Source organism: Saimiri boliviensis, chromosome 10 (assembly GCF_048565385.1).
Source record: "Saimiri boliviensis isolate mSaiBol1 chromosome 10, mSaiBol1.pri, whole genome shotgun sequence".
In the NCBI taxonomy this organism is placed as follows: Eukaryota; Metazoa; Chordata; class Mammalia; order Primates; family Cebidae; genus Saimiri; species Saimiri boliviensis.
In genome coordinates this window covers 77275600-77292157 of record NC_133458.1, presented here as the reverse complement: position 1 = coordinate 77292157, position 16558 = coordinate 77275600, and the positions used below count along the sequence as shown (strand labels likewise).

The 16558-nt window shown below is 39.8% G+C and overlaps 1 long non-coding RNA gene across 1 annotated transcript in view; it reads left to right on the top strand.

The window, feature by feature from the left end:
* Nucleotides 1-16558, top strand: part of LOC141580101 (uncharacterized) — a 175890-nt gene that overhangs the window by 12337 nt on the left and 146995 nt on the right. Inside the window, exons 3-4 of the long non-coding RNA XR_012512137.1 lie at nucleotides 7274-7447; nucleotides 11554-11756. This is a non-coding gene — a long non-coding RNA (uncharacterized LOC141580101). The remainder of the gene's footprint in view (nucleotides 1-7273; nucleotides 7448-11553; nucleotides 11757-16558) is intronic.

Here is a 16558-nt window from a genome sequence, read left to right as displayed (position 1 = left end):
TCAACATGGTGAAACCCCGTCTCTACTAAAAATACAAAAAATTAGCTGGGCATGGTGGTGCGTGCCTGTAATCCCATCTACTCAGGAGGCTGAGGCAGGAGAATTGCCTGAACCCAGGAGGCGGAGGTTGTGGTGAGCCGAGATCGCGCCATTGCACTCCAGCCTGGGTAACAAGGGCGAAACTCTGTCTCAAAAACAAACAAACAAAAAATATATATATATATGCATATTTATATTTAAGAGGCTTTTTTTTCTGAGATGCAAGTAAAGAATATAGGATGCAATCAAATGCAGCAAAATATGTAGCAGGTGACTAAGTATGGAGTTCCCTCAGGACAGTGCATTAGTCACCTAGGCCTGCCATCACAGAATACCACAGGCTTAAGCAACATAATATTCGCCGCTCACAGTTACAGAGGCTAGAAAGCCAAGATCAAGGTGTCGGCAAACTTGCTTTCTGCAGGGAGGCATCTTTTCTGGCTTGCAGACTGTCACCTTCTCCTTGTGTCCTCACAGGACATTTATTTTGTGCATGTGGAGAGAGAAAGGGAAAGGGAGAAAGAGATAAAAGAGGTATCTCTGGTGTCTCTTCTTCTTATAAGGACAACCGTTCCTATCAGATTAGGGCTCCACCCTTATGACCTCACTTAACCTTAATTACCTCCCTAAAGGCAATATATTGACAAATATAGTCATGATGAAGGTTAGGACTTCAATATATGAATTTTGCAGGGACACAATTCAGTCCATAATAGATGTTTTCTACTCTTCTTACAAAGGGAGGATGCATCCCCAACTTATTTTAGGTAATAAGAAATGGAAGGACTGTGCATCAATTTATTGCGGTTTGATTACATTCCTAAGAAAGGCAGGGCATCCTGTGAGTGGAAATTTGTAAAAATGCCAGGGGAAACAGGATTGGGAATTGGAGTGACAGACAAAGACAAGACTGTTTGAGAGAGTGGGGGTGGTGACAGGAAACAGATATAATTGAAATAGTTGCCCATTAGATTTAAACTGATGCTTTCCTAACTTTTTTTATGTCATGGCAGGAAAAGGACATAGAAATGATAGTTTTTACGGCATCTGGAGGTGTCAACATGGTATGTGGTGGACCATTTTTTAAAATTATTTTTTAGGAGGCCGGGCGCAGTGGCTCAAGCCTGTAATCCCAGCACTTTGGGAGGCCGAGGCGGGTGGATCACGAGGTCGAGAGATCGAGACCATCCTGGTCAACGTGGTGAAACCCCGTCTCTACTAAAAATACAAAAAAAATTAGCTGGGCATGGTGGCGCGTGCCTGTAGTCCCAGCTACTCAGGAGGCTGAGGCAGGAGAATTGCTTGAACCCAGGAGGCGGAGGTTGCGGTGAGCCGAGATCGTGCCATTGCACTCCAGCCTGGGTAACAAGAGCGACACTCCGTCTCAAAAAAAAAAAAAAAAAAAAAAAAATATATATATATATATATATATAATATATATATATATTTTTTAGGAATATATAATACAGCAAATACTAGGTAAGATATTGAAATGTCTCCATTGTCTGGGGTATATACCCTGGCTCTTGGTCTTGGTCGAGAAAGAATTCAGGACACTGATGCATATGAGGAGTGGGGTTCAGGAGCAGAAAGTTTAACAGAAAAAGAAAAGAGAGAGAAAATGCTTCCTCATGTTGAGAAAGCCAATCACCCAAATGAGGGTCTCCGGTCTGCAGTGAATGCAATTGGTTTTGTAAAGAGGCTTGAAGAGGCGGTGATTGATTTACACGGGGCTCAGGGGACTGATTTTACCAGGTGTGCCATTTATGCTTTCCTAGTCTTTCTTTACACAAATGTGGCCTCCACCTGGCTAGCAGCCTTGATGACTCTACACGTGGTTTCATCTGGAGGCTGCTGTGACAGCTGGCACAAGTGGTGAAGAGGGAAAGGAGGGTAGGAGATGCCACCCTGAACGTAACTGGCTTCCAGGTACAGATGCTTACATTTACATGTAAAAGTTTCTAGTTTGCATATCTTTGCTTGAGTTCTCAGGGTACTTTCTGTTAGAGAAGAAATGGTTTGGGGGTTGCTTTTTATTAAAGAAAAATTTCACAGAGAACTTTCACTTTTTCTAGCTGCCTACAAATAATTTCTTAGTAACTCCTGTATTAACTATTGAATTTGTATACTATCCTAAATAAAATTTTCTAAAGTGTTTTAGTGAAAAAAATCTGAGTTTGTTTTCATAAGCATACTTTTTGTTGTTGTTGTTGAGACAGAGTCTTGCTTTGTCTCCCAGGCTGGGGTACAGTGGTGTGATCTCTGCCCGCTGCAACTCCACCTCCTGGGTTTAAGCAATTCTCCTGCTTCAGCCTCCCGAGTAGCTGGGACTACAGGTGAATGCCGTCATGCAAGGCTAATTTTTGTATTTTCAGTAGAGACGGGGTTTCAGTATATTGGCAAGGCTAGTCTCAAACTCCTGACCCCGAAGTGCTGGGAAGACAGGTGTGAGCCACTGTGCCTGGCTGCATACCTTTTTAAATATCAGCATTATTTCCTCCCTAGGAGGCCCACATGCAATTCCTGATCAAGACTTTTAAATGATAATACCTTTAAATTCTCAATAGTCATTATTGATAAAAAATGTTATTCACACGATTATGTAATAAAAACATTAAAACAAGTTTCATAGGACAATTCAATTTTAGAAGAGTTGAAATCAGTTTCACAAACTTTTTAAAAATAACTTTTTCTTCCTTTACATTGACAAATGTAATGTTAAATTTTTTTTTCTATAAAGAGACTTCAGATCTAATTAATTTTCAGCCCAAGCATTTAAATGTGTATGCATCCTGTAGTTAGCTTGGTGGCTACCAAAAGGGCAAATTAACCATGAATATTATTTATGATGACAGGTTTTCAGGATGTAGCCTCTAGTTATGCCTGCCTGACTTCCTCACCCCCTACTTTCTGGAGCGTGGGCTGTTCTAAGTTGGCTGCTTGGAACAGAAGCTTCTTCAACAGCTTCCTTGCTCATTGTGTGTAACGGGCAGTGGCTGTGTGCTGACATTGATTTCATAGACATCCAGATGATAGAACACATCCTTGTCTGCTCTTATCATTTTTTAACAGAACAGGAGACAGCAAATGCTACTCATCACTTCTTGTGGGCATTAATTTGGCTGCCCTCAGAGGAGCACCAGAGAAGTCTCCTTTCTGCCAGAGGTGACCAGGTGGTGCGCTGGTAGATCCAGGTCCCAGTGTGCCTTCTCCAAGATTAAAGAGAGCATTGTTTCAGGGAGCACTGCTCACATTTTATGAAGAGGCAAGTAATAGCAGAAGTGGGATAATGGTTAAAGTCAGAAGAGATAGTTTGTTTCCTGAAGAATCAAGAGAAATTTTAATAAAGAAAATGAGACACTTTGGGAGGCCGAGGCGGGCAGATCATGAGGTCAAGAGATCGAGACCATCCTGACCAACATGGTGAAACCCTGTCTCCACTAAAAAGACAGTAAAAATTAGCTGGATGTGGTGGCGCGCGCCTGTAGTCCTAGCTACTTGGGAGGCTGGGGCAGGAGAATTGCTTGAACCCAGGAGGCAGAGGTTGCAGTGAGCCAAGATTGCGCCACTGCACTCCAGCCTGGCACCTGGTGACAGAGTGAGACTCTGTCTCAAAAAAAAAAAAAAAAAAAAAAAAAGAGCAGGCTCGTTAATTCAGAGCTGAAATTCTGAAAACTATCTTTTTATCATGTAAAAACAGTACCGTATTTATTTAGGCCACTGGGTCATTCAGCTCTGTCTTCTTTGAATGCTGGCACCAATAAATATTTTCTAGGAGAACATAATTTTTTTCAAGCAAGGACTAAAGCCAAATGTGCTAATTTTTCTTGACAATCTATTATGGACCAGTCATCTGTGCATTTGTGTCAATCTTCTTGAATCTACTGCAATATTACTTGGTAGTAGCCCATGTATAATTTTAGATAGCTTTATCTGGAAATGATTCTTATAGCATATACTCCATCTGTTTAAAGTGTGCAATTCAATGGTGTTTCACATAGTCACAGATATGTGCAACTATCACTACAGCTAACTTTAGAACATTTTCATCACCATGGGGGTTGCACAAGAAAGAACAAGCAGAGGAAGTTAGGTTTCGTAGTAATGAAAGGATGAGATCATCGTTGGTACCCATGGGAGGATGTGATTGGCTTGTTTGAATTTCATGGATTGGCAGGAAAGTAAAACCCACTAGGTTGAGAACTAGGTGGCGTGCAGCAGGTCCAGCTGATAGGGGAACTAGCCGGTTGGGAAGCCTTTGTTGTTGGTTGGGAGAACATATCTAATAACAGCGAGGGGTCTCATCTTTACAGCTTTGGGAATTAAATGTGTCTATGAAGGTTAAACTTGTCAAAGTAGCAAATGAAATGTTAGACCACACAATCTGAAGGGTCTAAGTTCATTCTTTCGAATGTGGCTGTCCAGTTATCCCAGAACCATTTGTTGGCTGGGTGCAGTGGCTCATGCCTGTAATCCCAGCACTTTGGGAGGCCGAGGTGGGTGGATCACGAGGTCAAGTGTTTGAGACCAGCCTGACCAACATAGGGAAACTTCCACTCAACTAAAAACACAAAAAATTAGCTGGGTGTCGGGGCGGGCGCCTGTAAACCCAGCTATAAACCCAGCTACTTGGGAGACTGAGGGAGGAGAATCGCTTGAACCTGGGAGGCCGGGGTTGCACTGAGCTGAGATCGTGCCACAGCACTCCAGCCTGGGGACAGTGTGAGACTCTGTCTCGAAAAAAGAGAAAAGCCTCTTTTTCCACTACTGAAGAGTCCTGGCATCTTCGTAAAAAAATGGTGGATTCATAGACGTATAGGCTAATTTCTAGACTCTCAATTCTGTTCTATTTATGTCTATCTTTGTTCCATTACACACTGTCTTGATTTACATTGCTTTGTAGTACCTTTGGAAATCAGAAAGTATTTTTTTTTTCAGGATTGTTTTGGCTGAAGAGCCAATATTCTTTTGGCAGTCATATTAGAATTTTATAAGTGAATTGAAATCCATGTAGAAGAAGAACATAGCTATTGTAGACTAAGAAATTCTTTGCTTCTGTTTAATAAACATTCTTTTTTAAGAGTGGCAGCTTTAAAAAGGAGGTACATAGAATGATAGAGGAGAATCCTTCCATAAAACAGAATTAGCCCTAGGTGATAAGATGATAGTGAAGTGGGAGATGTCCAAATAATATAGCCTTTACAGTCTTACATATTGAACAGATTTTAACGTTTGAGAGAGTAATTAGTTCTACTCATTAGATATTTCAGATGCAGGTAGGACTGCACTTTCCAGTACCTTGAGGTGACTTGCACTGAATAATGATATATGGACAAAAGTAATGCTAGTCACTTCTAGACAGAAATTATAAGTCAGTGCACATTTTACCATTTGTTCTTCCTTTTATCATGAAACATGACAACAGGCAGATCAACTTTCCTTAGCCAGAATTCCTGAGTGGGGATAATATAGGGCTGAGTTTACCCCCTAATTCCCACCCAAGCTTACTGGTAATGGACATGTAGAAATAGACCACTGTTGTTTGCTGTTCTAAGACACTGGTTTTGATTGTTAACCAAATTTGTTACCAAAGCATAATCAAGTCTGTCTGATAGAAAATTGATACTAGAAGGAGGAGCCATCGTAAGTCTAAAATGTGTGGCATTGGCTTAGGGATTTGAGGTAGCCTGTAAAAAAAGGTTAGTGAAGACTGGAAGGATAGCAATCCATCTAGTGTGATACAATTCTTGGGGGAAATATTACATGCCATGACTTAGAAAGAGAATCATGATCCAAATGAATTTATAACTCTTAGAAAAGAGGTTTTAAACCAAGTATTAGAAATGTAAGCTAGCTTCTATTGATTGCATTTGGCAGGGTATTATAAGACAGAGACAAGCTCAGGAAAGAATTAGTCTACTTATAAGCAAGGATTAAAGGGAATATAGTAAGTCCAGAAATTCAGAAACGTGCAAAGCTGGACAAGGCAGCCGCTTCACAATCCCAGCTAGTACATACAAAATAACAAGGCCATTAAAATTCAACTGCATGTATGATAAGGATCAAACCAAGTGTTTGCTCATTATACTCATTGCTAAAACTCATGAATGACTTCAGGGAGCATTCAGCAAATCTTTTAAATTGAACAACATAGCTTAGGAAAAAGAGATGGAAGCAGTTATCCTCTAGTCGTGATAGGCTCATAGAATACATAAGTACATTAGAAGTGGGTGTGGTATGGTGACAAGAAAGCAAAACAAAGAAATAACAAAACAAATCAAAGAAGTAGGTCCAGAAATGAATGATGTCTGAAGCTGTTGGCACAGAGAAATAAGTGGAATCAGAGAGATAAAAAGTTTGCTATGTTTGTAGTAAAGTGATACTGGTAAACCATTAGATTGGAGAAAAAAAAATTGTGACTGTTTGAGCCTTAAAATAATGCCATATATGAAGAGGTGAAAGCAGCTCAAACTCCAAGGAGGGTGAGGGTGTATATCTTAGCGCCCCTTCGCGTGTGGCCAAAGAAACTATGGGAAAGGAAGACTATCCCAGAGGGTGGAGTCAGGCACCATGAAGAAAAATGGAAAGGGTGTTACTTAAAGGAATTAAAATAAGGGCCTACTCAAGAATTATTTTTCACCTAATGTAATGAGATCCACACAATTTTGTCCTGTAGATTTCAGGATTGCTAAGGATCAATGTCTTCTAGAGTGTTTCTTTCATTTTTCCACCTTCTGAATGTATTTATCTTGATTACCCTGTCCTGCTTCGCTATTGCATAATGTGTTTGTGGGATGGATAACTTGCTTTTTTAGTTCCTAGACCTAAGATCAAGAGAAGCCACTGCTAGGGTTTTATATAGACCCCAGATATAAGAGACTTCTGCATGTGACCCAGAGTTCCTGAACTCTGAGCTTGATGCCATGACTTTTGAATTGTCTTTGTGGAGAGGTAATGAGTATATTTTGCTTGTGGAAGAATAATGAACAGGATACTTGGTGAGGTGTAGGGCATATTATGGTAGTCATTATTGCTATTCACCAAATCTCTCCTGTTCACTCTTTTTTTGAGTACATGATAGGATTGCATTTCCTTGTTCCCCTGCAGTTAGATGAAACAATGTGTCTTGCTTTGATCAATGAAATGTGGGTGGTAATATACCATTTCTGGTTATAATTTTAAGAATTAATGTGTAACTTGCTACTCTTTCTTCTTCTTGGCTTGTAACATGGAGATGGAGCCTGTTTCTGCCTGGAGGCTGGTAGGACGACAACCCCAGCTGACCTGTGATAAACTGTAGTGAGAGTATTGCTGTTATTGTGGGACAACCTAGCCTACTCTGACTGATACAACAGTCTTTGGTTTCGCAGCTTCTGGAAATTATTTTTTTGAAAATAAGAATATATAGGTAAGTTGATCTCATGTTTACTATAAGCTTAATTGCTCCTCCAGAAATGTCCAAACTCTGGTAGATAACTTAGGTAAAGTTGAAGTAACATTACATTGAACCTGTGAGTTGTAGTTTCTGAGTTATTTACTGATCATCTTTATATCATCAATCAGTGTAAGCTTTCTTGCCATTAGCTGGGTTTAGCATAAGCCAGAAGATCCGAAACTCAAGACCAGCCCTGGGCAAGGCATAGCGGCTCCTGCCTGTAATCCCAACAGTTCAGGAGGCTACGGAGGGAGGACTGCTTGAGTCCAGAAGTTCAAGACTGGGCAGGGGAATATAGCCAGCCCCTATGTCTACAAAAAGTAAGAAAAATTAGCCAGATGCGGTGGCATGTGCCTGTGGTCTCAGCTACTTGGGAGGCTGAGGGAAGAGGACTACTTATGCCCAGAGGTTAAGTCTGCGGTAAGCCACGATTATACCACTGCACCCCAGCTAGGCAACAGAGGGAGACCCTGTCTTAAAAACGAAGACAAAAACAAACAAGGTCTGAGAACTGAAAACATTTTGCCACCTAACTTTAGCGTTAAGTGAATTAGGAACAATTGGGGCTAGCTTTACAAAACTAGATTAATTATGAATCTAGGGATAAGTTATCTCCATAACAGAAAATAAGAAAAGAGAAGCCCATATAACAATTGCTTTGTTTTTATTATTCTAAAATTAAATGAGTTTTAAATACAAATGTATACAGATCACATAAGTAAGTTACATTGCTGAATTCTTTAGCATTTAATAGAACTAATATTTATATCTGATAATTTATATGGAACAAAAATTCTACTATACTTACTATGTAAATTAGTTCAAAAACAATTTGGTTGTTACCCTTAGCTGTAAACAGACAAATTCAAGCTGTTTTGAGAAATTATTTAATCACTAAGAGAACAAATGTGTGCAAATGGAAATGGAATATCATATTGTACAAATCAGCTTCAGTATGAAATAATATAATTTCTACATATAATTCAAGTGTCCTGTAAACATTAACAATGCAAAGCCAAAGCTACATTTTTACATTTATATCACACAATAACATAATTTTTCAAAGATACAGTAATATGATTTATAGAAAATGAGACTTCATGTGTAAAACTTTGCCAGAATGAAAGTTGGAAGAAAAGCCACAACTTTGTGTAATTTCCTTCAGTTAGGTTTATTACATATTTTTATATATATATATATATATATATATATATATATATTTTTTTTTTTTGAGACGGAATTTCGCTCTTTTTACCCAGGCTGGCGTGCAATGGCGCGATCTCGGCTCACCGCAACCTCTGCCTCCTGGGTTCAGGCAATTCTCCTGCCTCAGCCTCCTGAGCAGCTGGGATTACAGGCACATGCCACCATGCCCAGCTAATTTTTTGTATTTTTAGTAGAGACGGGGTTTCCCATGTTGACCAGGATGGTCTCGATCTCTTGACCTCGTGATCCACCGGCCTCGGCCTCCCAAAGTGCTGGGATTACAGGCTTGAGCCACCGCGCCCGGCACATATTTATATTTTATATATGTTTTACAATTTCTTTTAGGCTAGTCAAGGGAAGCAGTAGGAGTGGAGAAGGAACAAAGAAATCTGTAACTGGATGCAATCAGTTAGTTGTAAACACCGCTGCACTTGGACCAGTCTGATTTTTTTTTTTGATATGGAATCTCACTCTGTTACCCAGGCTGGAGTGCAGTAGTATGACCTCAGCTCACTGCAATCTCTGCCTCCCTGCTTCAAGTGTTTCTCCTGTCTCAGACTTCAGCGTAGCTGAAATTGTAGGTACATGCCACCATGCCTGGCTATTCCTTTTTTTTTTTTTTAATTTTTATTTTTAATAGAGACAGGATTTCACCATATTGGTCAGGCTGGTCTCAAACTCCTGACCTCAGGTGACTGCCTGCCTTGGACTCCTAAAGTTCTGGAATTACAGGTGTGAGCCACCACTGCCAGACTGATTTTGGTTTTTTAATATATATGTTTTTTAAATTTAAGTTACACATATAATAATTAAAAGCTAACATTTATGTGTTCATCACTATGTGCTGGCCCTGTGCCAAATGCTTTATTATTATTATTATTTTTAAAGATGGGGTTTCACCCTGATGGCCAGGCTGGTCTTGAACTCCTGACCTCAGGTGATCCACCCACCTCGGCCTCCCAAAGTGCTAGGATTACAGGTGTGAGCCACCGTGCCTGGCCGTATTATTTTTTATCTTTATGATTGGCCTATGAAGTAGACGCTAGCATTATAATACCAGTTTTATCATAAGAAAACAAGGACATAGACAGGTTAAATAGCTGCCCAAGATTATAATGCTAATAATTGGTGAAGGTGGAATGCTCTGTCTGTCTTTCTGACTAAGACCCATATGCGCCTGGGTGCGGTGGCTCATGTCTGTAATTCCAGCACTTTGGGAGGCCAAGGTGGGCAGCTCACTTGAGGTCAGGATTTCGAGACCAGCCAGGCCAACATGGTGAAAGCCTGTTTCTACTAAAAATACAAAAATGAGCCAGGTGTGGTGGGGGGAACCTGTAATCCCAGCTACTCGGAAGGCTGAGGCAGGAGAATCAGTTGAACCTGGGAGGTGGAGGTTGCAGTGACCTGAGATCATGCCATTGCACTCTAGCCTGGGTGACAAGAGAGAAACTGTTTCAACAACAACAACCAGACTCATATGCTTGGTAAGGCATGATGGCTCAGGCCTGTAATGCCAGCACTTTGGGACACTGAGGCAGGTGGATCACTTGAGGTCAGGAGTTTGAGACCAGCCTGATCAACATGGTCAAACCCTGTCTCTACTAAAAAAAATACAAAAACTATCTGGGTGTGGTGGCAGGCTCCTGTAATTTCAGCTACGTGGGAGGCTGAGGCACTAAAATCCCTTGAACCCAAGAGGCACAGGTTGTAGTGAGCTGAGATTGTGCCACTGCACTCCAGCCTGAGCAAGAGAGAGACTCTTGACTCCCCACCCCCCAGAAAAGACTCATACTCTTATGCTGAATATTCCTGTGCCTCCTGTAATATTTTTATATTAATTTCACAACATTCTAGAGAACTGTATGACTAATAAAGAGGATTCAAAAAAGTAAAAACTTACTTTGGATTAATTCTGCTCTGATCTTTCAAATGGAAATTCTCTATGACTTTTTTTCCCAGTGTACGTTTTAAAATGCCAATAGACGATTTAACAAGATGTCTTGTCTCACGTTTGCCCAAAGAACACTGAAAACTTTGATAAGATCAGAGGAAGCTAGAAAAATTATCCATTCAAACTCAGAAGATTTTTTTTTTTTTTTGATTTTTTGAGACAGAGTTTCACTCTTGTTACCCAGGCTGGAGTGCAATGGCACGATCTCGGCTCACTGCAACCTCCGCCTCCTGGGTTCAGGCAATTCTCCTGCCTCAGCCTCCTGAGTAGCTGGGATTATAGGCATGCGCCACCATGCCCAGCTAAAGAAGATTTTTTAAATATTAAACTTGGCATGAAAGAGCGGTAACCAGAACTGACTTCGAAGCACACTACTGCTCGTTTCTGGAAAAACTGCTGTGGACCATTTCATTACCTACAACCACCAACAAAATTGGAAGGATTTGGGGATCTGGAGCTCTAAGGGCTAAAGTGTCCTTTACAGTGAAGCTGTGTTTGTCTAGGAGTGGTAAGATTGCATTTTTGCAGAAAGTGTTCCCTTTGGACAAGAGAGTCTACTCCCTGTACGTCATTAAGTGAAACTGTGTCAAAAACTTCATATAGTTTATATTCTGGTAGAGGGAGGCAGACAGTAACAAATATATAAAATATATGCTAGATGTTGATAAGTGCTCTGGAGAAAAATAAAATGGAGAAGGGGATAGGGTAGGCCTTGTGTGTGGATTTACAATTTTATTTATTTATTTATTTATTGAGATGGAGTCTCACTCTGTCACCCAGGATAGAGTGCAGTGGTGCGATCTTGGCTCACTGCAAACTCTGCCTCCCAGGTTCAAGTGATCCTCCCACATTAGCCTCCTGAGTAGGTAAGATTACAGGTGTGTGCCACTGCACTTAGCTAGTTTTTTTGTATTTTTTGTAGAGATGGGCTTTCACTCTGTTGTCCAGGCTGGGCTCGAACTCTTGACCTCAAGTGATCCACCCACCTTGATCTCCCAAGGGCTGAGATTATAGGCGTGAGCCACTGTCCTTGGCCAGCAATTTTATTTATTTAGAAATAACTTCAAATTTATGAAAAAATGCAAGAATAATACAAAAAGTTCTGTTTTCGTGAACCATTTTAAGGTAAGTTGCTATCACTCTTGAATACTACCAGCAAGGACTTTCTCCTACATAATCATAACACAACCATCAAAATCAGGAAATTAGTACTGATTCTTTACTGCCATCTCATTCAGTTTCAAAGCTGTCCTACTAATGTTCTTATTAACAAGAGAATTTTATCTAGCATCATGCATTCCATTTAATTATCTTTCTGGTGTCCTTAAATTAAAATCAGTTTTTCAGTGTTTCTTTGACTTTCAATCTTAACACTTTGGGAGATTACCAGCCAATTATTTTGTGGAATATTCATCTACGTGGATTTGTTTGATGTTTCTCACCGTTAGATGTCAGTTACACATTTTTGGCAAGGATGCCACGTAAATGACGTTGTATTCTTATTGGTTCCTCTCAAGTGATAGATAATTTCAATTTGTTTTATAACTGGTAACTTTGATCATTTCATGAAGAAGAAATCTATTGGGTATTTTCACTGTAAAGTTTATCTTATCTTCCTTTGTAATTAAAAAGCATTTTATGAGGAGATATTTTGAGAGTATATAAATACTTGATGCCACTTAGACTCTCACCCACTAGTTTTAATATCTGTGGATGTTTCTTGATTGTTTATTATTATTTTGGTCTATTGTGTTTACTTCATTTATATGTCATCATTCTGCTACAGAGAAAATCTTTCTCTTTTCTTCATTTACTTATGGTTTAAAAAATTTCTATCACAATGAATACATATGTTCTATTTTATTCAACAAGTTCCTTTTTAGTATCATTAAATTTGGTGCTCAACTTTTCTCAGATTTGATCAGTGAGGGCCCCTTCAGGCCGACATATGTGTCATTTTGGTAAGGCTCCCGTCTTGGAGCACTTCCTTTCTTTCTGGCATAATCTTCATTATTATCTGTAATCTCCCTTTCCCAGTGCTCGTCAGCCATTTCTCAATCTCCTGGATCTCAGTGGAGAATGGCATTTGATATTTGGAAACCAAGTTTTGAATGCTGGGTCTGCTTGTTTCTAGTGAGATTTTTCTTTTTCTTTTCTTTTTTCTCTTAGAGATAGCAGTCTCCCTGTGTTGCCTAGGGTGGTCTTGAACTCCTGGGTTCAGGTGATCCTCTCTTTTCTTCTCTGTTCAGCCTCTCACGTAGCTGACTATAGGTGCATGTTTGGTACCTTGGTTGAAAATGAGGTCACTGTAAGTGCTTGGATTTGTTTATGGATTCTCCATTCTGTTCCATTGGTCTATGTGTCTGTTTTTATGCCAGTATCATGCTGTTGCTTACTATATCTCTAGTATAATTTGAAGTTAGGTAATGTGATTTCTCCAGTTTTCTTTTTGCTCAGGGTGGCTTCGGCTCTTCTGGGTCTTTTGTGGTTCCACATAAATTGTAGGATTTTTTTTTATATTTCTGTGATGAATGTCATTGGTAGTTTGATAGGGATTGCACTGAATCTACAGATTGCTCTGGATTGCAGGGACATTATAACAATATTGATTCTTCCAATTTATGAACATAAGCTATTTTTCCATTTTCTGGTAACCTCTTCAATATCTTTCACCAGTCTTTTATCATTTTGGTTGTAGAGACCTTTAACTTCTTTGGCTAGTTCCTAGGGATTTAATTTATGTGTGACTTTTGTAAATGGGATTTTTTTTGGTTTCTTTTTCAGATTTTTCACTATTGGCATATAGATATACTACTGATTTTTGTGTGTTGAGTTTGTATCCTGCAACTTTGCTGAATTTGTTTATCAGTTCTAATAGTTTTGTTTTAAACTCATGTTGTTTATAGTTTTTTGATGGAGTCTTTAGGTGTTTCCAAATAAAAAATTATATCATCTGCAAAAATAGTTGATCTGACTTCTTTCTTTCCAATTTAGATGCCTTTTATGTCTCCCACATCTTTTTAGTGGACAGAGCTGGAATTGCATGTATACATACACATATATATATGTACACATTTATTTGTATGTATGTCTATATATTTGCTCATATACATATACACATAAACTATTTATTTACATATTCATTTTTATATCTATATATGCTGAAAACATGAGTAACTATCTGTAACCTCAAATTCCAATCCAAAACCACAGGATTCATCATTTTCTTTTCTTTCTTTCTTTTTTTTTTTTTTGAGATGGAATTTCATTCTCGTTGCCTAGGCTGGAGTGCAATTGGGTTACTACAATTTCTGCCTCCCAGGTTCAAGTGGTTCTCCTGCCTCAGCCTCCTGAGTAGCTGGGATTACAGGTACCCACTGCCATGCCCAGCTAATTTTTGTATTTTTAGTAGAGACAGGGTTTCACCATGTTGGCCAGGCTGGTCTCAAACTCTTGACCTCAGGTGATCCACCTGCTTTGGTCTTTCAAAGTGCTGGGATTACAGGCATGATCCACTCATCATAAGTTTCTATCTTTCCATATTATAACTTTCTTTTCTCAAAGTGAGAAACTAGGCTGTCATCACCCTTATTATATTTATGTGTTAGATGAGTCCCTTCTGAATGGAACCAATTTCTTGATTTTCCTACTGGCCTCCTTCCTCTACAGGACTGAGCTCTATCCTCCATCTGCCTTATCCTGTTTAGGTGCTGACAGCCTGCTTCAAGTTCCCTCTGCCAGAGCCCCCTGTGCTGATGGCCTCCTTGCCCTGTGCAGGACAATGAACAGGTGTGTCACTACCTGTTGAAAAACATAAGGGGCTTAATTTGCTAAAAGGCATCATCTTCCAAACAGGCAGAGAAGGAAGAGGATGTGACTAACATTCTAGTTTGTCTTGCCATTGTAACATTTTACCTTACTCAAATAAATAGGACTCATGTCTTTGGCTATTGTGATGCTGCTAATGATGCTGTCATCACTATGACCACCTGCATGGGCCACAATAGTTCTTTTCGGTGATCTTACTGTCTCAGTCTTATACACAGGCATGAGCGAGCCACAGTTTAGCATCTACAGATGCAAATTTTATGACTGTCAAATGTAACACATGCTTATTGGATAATACAAAATATAAGCACTAGTAATGTTTCAGATCATTTCTTTATTATTGAGATTTTACAGTAATTTTTTTTTTTTTGAGATGGAATTTCTCTCTTGTCGCCTGGGCTGGAGTGCAATGGCACGATCTTGGCTCACTGCAACCTCTGCCTCCCCAGATCAAGAGATTCTCTTGCCTCAGCCTCCCGAGTAGCTGAGATTACAGGAGGTCACCACCACACCTGGCTAATTTTTGTATTTTTAGTAGAGATGTGGTTTCATCATGTTGGCCAGGCTGATCTTGAACTCCTGATCTCAGGTGATCTCCCCACCTCAGCCTGCCAAAGTGCTGGGATTACGGGCATGAGCTACTGTGCCCGGCCTGCAGTAATTCTTTTCTTCCCCTCCTCCTCCTCCTCCTCCTCCTCCTCCTCCTCCTCCTCCTCCTCCTCCTTCTTCTTCTTTCTTCTTCTTCTTTTTAATGTTTAGCTATTGCACTTAATATTACATTATAGCATTTCCACACAATTTTGGAATTTTTAAAAAAACATCATTTTTAGTAGTCACAAAATAGACTACTGTAAGGTGTTCCACAATTTAAGTAATCCTTGATTGTTAGATATTTAGGTTGTTTCTATTGCTTTATTTGAAGTGTTCCTATGCAAGATCTCAAATGAGCAGGTGAAAGGCTTAAAGAATTGACTCTTGAAAGGAACTCTTGGTGAGCCTCAGAGTTAAGCAAATCAGTTGAGGCATAAACTAATCTATTGAGTACCTAGATATTATTAGTCCCATTATAGCTCTGCCTTTAAAACCAGGCTCTGACTTAGGCCTGGGGGCAGGAGAATCACAGAACATTAGCAGTATTATATGTCACAGATTTTTTTTTTTTAAGGCTGAATTTGCATGAAGCAAAAATAACCCATCGAGTAATTCATTTCAGTAAAAATAAGACTTTGTTTCAAGTCCTGCGATGCTACTAATGGATGCTAGAGGGCAGCAGAAGCCAGGAACTGGCAGGAAAAGCACTTGCTTCAGTAGGCTAGAGAGGCTCTGCCAGGTCGGGGGGAACCATCTGTTCAGGGCAAAGACAGAAATGTGGGTCCAAGGAGTCTGCAATGAAGGTTCTATTCAGTAACTTGAGAGGCCAACAAAATAAAGGAGTAGCAAGAGTGCTAAAAAGGGTTAGGCACTTAACAGGTACTTATCTTAAACCTTTTGGAGGATTGAAACAAAGGAAGACTTGGAAGTATCACCAGCTTCGTAAGTCAAAACTCATGGGTTACCAGGTTATCCATTTGAAGGACAGTGTAGAGTTAAGCTGTGGTAAGGTCTGAAGTACACATATTAGGGAAGCACGATGTCTGTACGAGAACTGGGGTTTTCAGAGAGGCATGACAACATGGCTCTGATATTTATCATCTGAACACATGCTCCACTGAAAGAGACCAGTTGTCAGGGTAACAAGTGGCTAGGGTAAGGAAGCGGGCAGCTCATAAGCTACGGGAAGAGGCAACATTTTGGTAAAACAGTTTCTGACTTCTGGTGGTAGAAAAAACGCTGGTTAGGAGTCCTGAGAGCTGGATTCTAGGTCCATCTACCAATTATTTATACGACCTCGAGCAAGTCACTCCCACTTACATGGGATTCTAGTTTCTCATGGACAAATTAGGCAGTTGAAGACGGGATGAATTCTTAAACCTCTAAGATGTCTGAAGTTTTAGGACTGGATTGATTGGTGTGATCTGTTTAATTAAGACTATAACCCAGTAACACTGTGCAGACAGAGATAACAGCCTAGTATCATTCCTTCCTTTGTCTCTACAAAT